Source organism: Gavialis gangeticus, unplaced genomic scaffold (assembly GCF_001723915.1).
Source record: "Gavialis gangeticus isolate Ggan-Ray unplaced genomic scaffold, GavGan_comp1, whole genome shotgun sequence".
Classification (NCBI taxonomy): domain Eukaryota; kingdom Metazoa; phylum Chordata; order Crocodylia; family Gavialidae; genus Gavialis; species Gavialis gangeticus.
Window position 1 is genome coordinate 51,785,125 of NW_017729031.1, and position 6,422 is coordinate 51,791,546.

Sequence of the window (6,422 nt, forward strand, 5' to 3'; positions counted from 1 at the left end):
AGGTCCCTTCCGACCCTAGCAACTATGAAACTATGAAACCATTCAGGATTTGGCTGTCTGTATTTAATAAGAGCAAGGCATATGGAGAGGAAGATAATTACCACCTTAATTTCCAGACTATGTTATTAAGGCTGGGAAACTGACTGAGGAAAAAAAAGAACATAAGCACTCCCAACCAAACTCTTTGGGTATGCTTACACCACTCAATGACAGTGCCAGACAGAGACCTGCTCAGCACATGCTTCCTCCCAGAGCAAAAGTAGTACAGTTGCCTTAGTACACTGCTGAAAAGTAGAGAGTATAGATGCGTATAACACTGAACTAAGGTGGCTCCTGAAGTGCAAGGTGTATAAGTGCATGCAGCAGTAAACTAAAGTACTCCATGTTAAGTGGGCATGACACCATAACTGAGCGGTATTGCTGTTTCCTGAGACTACACTGAGAAATAAATTTGAACGAGTTAGACTGTACCTGTAGTAGTGGCTGTCTAGTGGATAAAATCAGAACTGCTTGATAATGTGTCACAACCCCCCTGCTGCAAACAGCTATGATAGATTCTTTTTTTAACTCTGGTCCTGTACTTTCGGAATAGGCAAACCAGAGTTCTGTAAACCCTTTGGACAGGGACTACCAGCATCCATTTGTTCTGTGTAATCCTGTAGTGCCTAGTATGGCCACTGTCACCATTGTGGTCATCATCATCATCGTGGCTCCTCATCATTAAGTAGCCATGAAAGTATAAGAACAACCAGAAAGTTTCTAGATAGCTACGGATGTTACAAAACCTAGTTCCATGATAGGTGCATGAAATTGTCAGAATTTTGTAAGAACATAAATGCTGTGTTTGGTATTTGGTTTTGAGATATACAATACATCCAGGTCCTCAGCTAGTATTTAATAAGTGTAATTGTAGGGTATTCACCAGCTGAGTTTCTTGCCATGATGTTTTATTTTAAATTTTATGCTAAGCATTGCAACAGAACCATTGTCTGCCTTTTTCTCTGTTTTCCTCCATTTGCCTTGTACAACTCTGTGTTTCAGAGGGGATAAAGTCTGCATCTGATTTGCACCAGTAAATGCAAGAAGGTTCATTATTCAAACCCTAAAGGGAGCCATAAAGGTTTAAATTATGCACTATAAACATTTCAAATGTTAGTGCTCACTATGGGGGTGTGCACAAAATATTTACAATGAAAGGCACCATGTTTCCTGGCAAGTAGTTTCCAAGAAAGTAAATTCCAGCGCAGTAGTTGCTGTGTATTTTATGGTCTATACCCAGCAAACTTGGCAGAGCAATTCAGTCAGAAGCAATAAACCCAACTAATCAAGTCTTGGATGAATATGAAAAGAAGAAAAAAAGTAATGCATCTAAGTATTTGTCTCTTAATTTCTTAGCGCATTATTTCAATAGAGCACATTTCTGGTAAGTGAGATTGGATGAAATCGGTGATAATATACCAGTCAGATAAGAAGTTGTTCTATCTTTTACAACTAAGCAACTCCATTCCAGAAGATGGAGACAAGCATGTGCATGCTTATATGGAGCCTTAGTTTATTCAGACCAGCCAAAGGTTGTTTGGCATTAACACAGGGGTGTGAGGACACAACCAATAGTGGAGAAATATCTTGCTGCTTAGATGTTTTACTGACTTATTCTCCAATTCGCTAAAGAGCAGAGCTGAGAAGCCAGGAGCAAATCTGGTAGTGAACAACTAGAGTTAGCAACTGAAAGCAAGTCTCAAACTTGGGTTTTCACATAAATATACATTTTCAAAAGATGGATAGTATTCTTAACATAAAACTCAGCCTCCATTCTCACAGACACAACAGAGAAACAAGAGATGTTTGGTATTTACGGTATGTAGAGGGTAAGAATCATGAGGGTTTGTAGCAAGTTCACAAGGAGCACTGGAGTCTGAGGCTGAAGCTCTGTGGCTCATGTGTTTTATAAGCATATGAGCAGCTGAACAAAAAATACAAAATTAAAAAGATGACTTACTATCAAGGAAGTGAAATTCTGGAACAGCATCCCAATAAGAGCACTGGAGGCAAAAACCCTTACTGGTTTTAGTTAGAACTTAATTTTCTGAGCAGGTATTATATAGTGTGGTGCCTATAACAGCCCAGGGCTTGACTCAGTGACCCAAAAGGTATCTTCCATAGGGTGAATAAAGCAGTCTAGACTAGATTCATAGATTCATAGATTAAGGGTCGGAAGGGACCTAGTAGATCTTCTAGCCCGACCCCCAGCCAGGGCGGGAGAACAACAAAAAACCCCAAAAGAGATACGGGACTCAAATGAGTCCAGCCAGGTAGGCATCCAGCCTCTTCTTAAAGACCCCCAGGGTAGGGGCCAGCACCACTTCCCTTGGAAGTTGGTTCCAGCTCCTAGCCGCCCTAACTGTGAAGTAGTTTTTGCGGATGTCCAATCTATACCTCCTCTCCATCAACTTGTGCCCATTGCTTCTTGTTATGCCAGCGGGCGCTAGGGGAAACAGCGTCTCCCCCAAACCCTTCTGGTCCCCCCTAGTGAGTCTATAGACTGTCACCAGGTCCCCCCTCAGCCTTCTCTTGTGGAGGCTGAATAGGTTCAGGTCCCGCAGTCTCTCACTGTAGGGTCTGCCCTGTTGTCCCCTAAGTCCACTAAGTGGACTTCATTCATTTCAAGTGTTTAATTAAATAATTGTTCAGAAACTCTCTCCTGATGGTGAGAAATATTTTAATATTCAGCCTAAATTCATTCATAACCATTAATACCCATTTGTTCTTGTGCTAGTGTTGTTCTTTAGCTTAAATAGTTCTTCCCCCTCTCTGATGTTTCTCCCGATACCCTTATCCGCAGAAATCACAGGTTCTTTGACCCAGTGGTTCATTCTCACTCCGTGGATCAAAAGTGACTACAGGGCTTTGGGTGAAGGGGGCAGGGGCTCAGGTGTTGTTCTCCTTGATCCTTCCCGTCAAAGGGAAGGGCCCAGGCAGGACCGGACACATCCTGTAGTTTAATGTATGAAAGCACAGATGGTGTTGCCAGCAGGGCTTTGCCTTCTTCAGCCACAGGAAGTGGTTGCTCCAGGTAGGATTGGTAATAGGAGATGGGATACACCTGGCAAAGAGAGAGAAGAGCATCTTCACAGACAGGCTTGCTAACCTAGTGAGGAAGGCTTTAAACTAGGTTTGATGGGGGATGGACACTGAAGCCCTGAAGGTAAGTGGGGAATTGCATGACCTGGAGGAAGCACAAGCAGGAGGGGGCAACAGAAGAAGCCTTCTCATTCTCCCTGAGAGAGCAGGGCAGTCGGCTAGTTACTAGGGCTGTGCAAAGCTTCAGATCACGATTCAGACTCAGAGATGATTCGGATGATTTGGATAACAAATCTATGAATCCGAATTGAATCACTGGAAGCTTTAGGCTTTCCAAATGGATTTGGAGCTTCTGAATCGATTCAGAAAAGATTTGGCGATTTGGAAATTTGGCCATAGGGTATAATGGAGAATCAATGAAATATCTATAACTTTGTTGTCTTTTGGCTGATTCAGATGAAAATTGCACGGATGGTGGCCTCTGCTGAGAGCATGACGTGTGCTAAGTTTCAAGGAGATAGGTGCAGGGATTTCTGGGAAACTGCACCTCAAATTCCTGAATGCAAAACTCTTGTCATGTGTGTGTTAAGCCACAGCGGGGTGAAAACCGCAGGCGTGCTGGCCCCTGCAGAGGCCACAAAGCCTGCCGAGTTTGAAGGAGACAGGTGCAGGGGAAATTGTACCTCAAGCTGCGGACAAGCAAAACTCATGACATGGGTGACACTGTGTGTTAAGGTGCAGCAGGGGTGAAAGCTGCACTGTTGAGGCCACGAAGCCTGCCAGCTGTCGAGGAGATCGGTGCAGGGCTTCTGGGTTCAGGGGCCTTGCACCTCTGGCTGCTGACAGGCAAAACTTGTGACATGGGTGCTTGTGCAACTGACTGTCTGTCTTGGGGCACGGGGCAGGGGGGAAACGACTCCCCTGATACACTTGCCTACAAGGGCATGTTCTGTGTTTTACAAAGTATCTTCTTATTTTTTAAGCAACTGAAAAAAATACCTTACGCTTCAGGAAAGACTTAAGTCCATATCCTCAACTGTGATGAAGATAATTTGGCACCAAAGCTGCCTTAAACAAACCTAATGACAAACAAGCCTTTGTCAGCTTTGATAAACCATAGACTTCCAAAGGGAACAGTGGTTTCAGAACCTGGAAAATTATAACTCTGTGCTTAGGATATTCATACATCCTGTTTTTGCTGGGACAGTTGCATATTTTCAACACCTTTCTCAGGGAGCCTGTCAGTTTGGTCAAATGAATGCTTTTGTCCTCTTTTCAGGACACCCAAGATAGGTGTAAGCAATGGGACTGTTTCATAGTTGTTCCACACATATTGACACAGCACTCTCAGGTGTGCTCAGTTGAGAGTAGAGCTCGGAAACAGCATAGCAAGCTGGAGAGCAGGGCAGGGATAGGCGTCTTATTTTGAGACTTCGGGAATACCTTATCTCTGCTAGAACTCAGCAGCCACAATGTGCAATTGTCCAGAATCCAAAATTAAACTGACTTGCCTGTTTCCAAGTCAGATAGTGTCATTGAAGAGACAGCGGTCAGCAGCCTGGCACCCTATTTTCAGCTCTGTCACTGACACCCTGTCCAAAAAACCCAACACTATCCCAGTTAGAGCTTTGACCATGAAAAGAGAAGCATCAGAAACTCCACAAAGACCATGTGTGACTTACTATAATTGATCAGATGTGGAAGACTCTCTGTTACAGTGATTGGAGTAGAAAACCCTAAAATGGATGGACAGATGTTTGTATGCCTATTACAATCCTCCCTCCTTCCCTGCACATCTGGGTTGGGTCCTTTACATTCTACCAGAAGACAAATTACAGGTTGATATAGTGGACACAGCACCAAACTAAATCAAAGTAAGGACTGTAAACAGTGAAGACAGCATCACATCTAAGGATTCTTTCCCATGTTGAATGCATAGGTGGGATTTGAAACCTGGGTCAAGATATTTATTTTTTAATTACATGATTGTTAATTAGACCCAATTTTAATTGTCCTGGCCTTCAAGGAGAGCAGGTGCCTAGTGCAAGATCTGTGCCAAAAAATCAACACGCAAGGTAAAAACCAATGAGAAGAGAACCAACACAGCTGCAGCTGTGCCTCCCAGCCAAATAATAGTCTCTCCTTCTCAGTAGTCACGCACAAAGGGTCCTTTTATAATAAACAATAGCTTGGTATATAGAAGCCACTTCAATAAGAAAGACTACGTGACTGAGAACTTTTCCTTTCCTTAGCAGATAAAATAAGTGGATTTATTTAGGAATTACATCAAAAGAACAGATTCAACTACCTGACCAAGCGTTCACCTATTAGGTAGATTTGGAAGCAGAAGTAAAATTACAGCCCAGATCCAAGTAAAACTAAGCGTGTTCGCAGGCTGCTGAGCTTCTTTACTGAACAAAACAGGTCAGGCCAAGATGACGCTGTGTAAACTAACCGGTCCAATCAAAACAATCAATAGAATAAAAAACATTTAGTGCCCCACTAGTAGTAAATGCTTATTTTAAATTTAAATCCCTGCATTAAAGATTGGAATATAGGCAAGAGTGGGATACAGACAGAAGAGATTTTTAAGTATTAAGCCATTTTTATTGCAAACTACTGTCCAAGAATTAGTTATTAGTCCTCATAATATTCATGGGAGTAGGGAGGAAATATTTTTATAGATGGAGAAAATGAGACACAGAAAGGCTAAGTGAGTTGACCAAGATCAGATTAACAGCAGCAGCAGTGCCCAAATATGTTTTAAGGTTTTTCTGCCTCCTAGGTCTGTTTTTAGTCTACTAGACCTAAACTGTTTTCTTGTATGCTGATAGATATGCTTCTTATAGAGTAGGAGTTTGTTTTCTAGGTGTGTTTTGCTTGTATATTGTAGCTGATTGCACACTGTTCGAAGATGCTAATTCTGCTTCTGATCTCAGCCAGTTGTGTTACCTGGCTGAAATTGGTAATATGTTAAAAGTTGTCTCAGGTTAATATTGGGCTTTAAATGATCGGAATTGGAATATGAGATTTTCATCCAAACTTCTGACAAAGCTTGAGCAGGATCTGGCTGGCATGCTCAGGATTGGGATGACGTGTCAATCAAGTGCACAGGGCTGGGGGCAGGGCAATGGGCTGATCTAGCATGTGTGGGGCAGGGGCCAGGGCTGGGGTGGCTGGCCTGATCCAGCACGTGTTGGACTGGGGCCTAATGCAAGATGAGGGCCTGATCTGGAGCATGCCAGATTAGGCTTATGGACCAGATCCAGCTCATGGACTGATCCCTCACTACTCACCTGGCCCATGGGGCCAAAGGTTGGGCACCACTGCACTAGACTATA

At 43.1% G+C, this 6,422-nt stretch overlaps 1 long non-coding RNA gene across 1 annotated transcript in view; it reads right to left on the reverse strand.

Annotated features, from left to right (window-relative positions):
* Positions 1-3,190: 3,190 nt before the first annotated feature.
* The window catches only part of LOC109301731, an 18,040-nt gene continuing 14,808 nt past the window's right edge, over positions 3,191-6,422 (reverse strand). The window contains exons 2-3 of the long non-coding RNA XR_002098592.1: positions 4,427-4,437; positions 3,191-3,306 (exon numbers count right to left, since the gene is read on the reverse strand). This is a non-coding gene — a long non-coding RNA (uncharacterized LOC109301731). The remainder of the gene's footprint in view (positions 3,307-4,426; positions 4,438-6,422) is intronic.